Here is a 1,843-nt window from a genome sequence, read left to right as displayed (position 1 = left end):
AAAATAAGCTAGACAACCATAAATAAATGACATATCCACTAAACATTTGGATTTCAAAATGTTATAAAATATAATTAAACCTTAAAATCATTAATAAAACATAACATTACACAACACATTATTCAAAAGAATTCTACTTACATTTTACAACATATTCACTTTATATTCTCTTCAATGTTCCCTTCACCCGCTTCGGAGTATGCTAGTTTATTTACTAGAACCCAGTGAAAGAGAGGAAAAGCCTATGACGTGATAAAATTATACAATCGCATCTTGAAAGAAGAAACGGAAAAGATGATAATGTATGCCAATTTCGTATAGAAAAAAAGAATCATTGTCTCACTTTAATGAAAATGAACCTTTATTTTATTTTTCATTATATGATTTGAAGGAAGTGTTTACCTAGGCGGAATCAGGACAAAAAAAATTTCAAAAAATCTTGCACTAGCAGTGTTTGAATCATGTTTTTGATGATGGAAATGGATTCAACACCATCAAAAACCTCTAGGGCACCCAAAACCTTGAAATTTGACAGCTATAACCTGGATTTACAAAAATGCTTGTCGGATTTCATCAAAATCTTGGCAGAATTTCCATGATTTTCAGGGGGGGGGGGGGGGGGGGGGGGGGGACAATCTGATTAGACTACAACTAATTAGAAGGATCGACAGAAATGAAATATTTCTTATTCTTCGAATCTTCCATAGAAAAACGATCTAACCCTAAGAAAGAGTTAGACAAGTATTAAATGAGGTTGAATGGTTGAATAACCCAACACATAATATCAATATTCAAACTCCGAAGGCCACTCCCTCCTTGATGCATATATTCACACAGACACTTGGAAAACTCTTACAACTTGTAATGTGGATATTCTTCTGTCCATAACCTAGGGACAAATGAATGAATGAAATTTTAACGTCCACGAGACTAGCTATAGTCTATGGGACCACTAGCTTCCCTGCTTTTTTCCTTTTGCAATTTAATCGTTTTATTATTCAAATTAATGATGAGTTGACCCAACCTTCTAACAATCCCCTCATTGAAAAGACAATGCCAAGGAACCGAAGTTAACATGTTGTTGTGACTGTATCTGATGTCTTTGAAAGCATCACATTCCAAAATGAAATTTTTTTTCTGATTCCACTGTCCCAGAAGTGCACTACACACCCGCTCATCCCAAGCTTCTTTAGGTCTTTTCTATCGACCTGTTTCGCACCGTAATTGATTCGAGTTAGTTCTTAATTTAGCAATAAGAATCTTTGCTCTCCATGGAATGCTAGCGTCAATGTACTTTTTTTGTTGGAGATCACACGTGAGATTGAATTCTTGAACATAGTACTTGTTCTTTCTACCCGACTCTTTTCCCCATATATGCTTACGAAACTTCTCCATAACATAACTCTTCAAATCCTTGCTATTTGTGGGACATGCATTGATGTAAATATTCCATTTTTGCATCCATTTGTTGTTTTGTCTCATCCATGATTTCTTTCTTTCACTCATTCCTTCATTGAAGATAACTTTAGGCCATCTACCTTCTCCCATTTGCTCAATTCTTTGAAGATACCTTATGAGACACACCATAGCAATTGCTTCGATGGAAGTTGCTCCTGTTTCACTCAGCGTTATCTCATAAGAAACCAAATTTTTAATTTTAAACTTGCTCATGATCAAGCGTTTTTGGATTTTCTCAATTTGCTTCCATTTTGAGACAAAGATGTTGCTAACCCACAATTCACACCCATATAATGTCACTGGACAAACTAGGGGCCCAAAAAGCACTTCAATTGTTTTCCAATCTCATAACTCTGCCTCCCTACATCTATTTTTGAAGAGCATA

Source organism: Pinus tabuliformis, chromosome 2_2 (assembly GCF_031772625.1).
Source record: "Pinus tabuliformis cultivar Carrire ecotype Pingquan chromosome 2_2, CPIR1, whole genome shotgun sequence".
NCBI lineage: Eukaryota > Viridiplantae > Streptophyta > Pinopsida > Pinales > Pinaceae > Pinus > Pinus tabuliformis.
Note: the sequence above shows the minus strand (reverse complement) of the source record.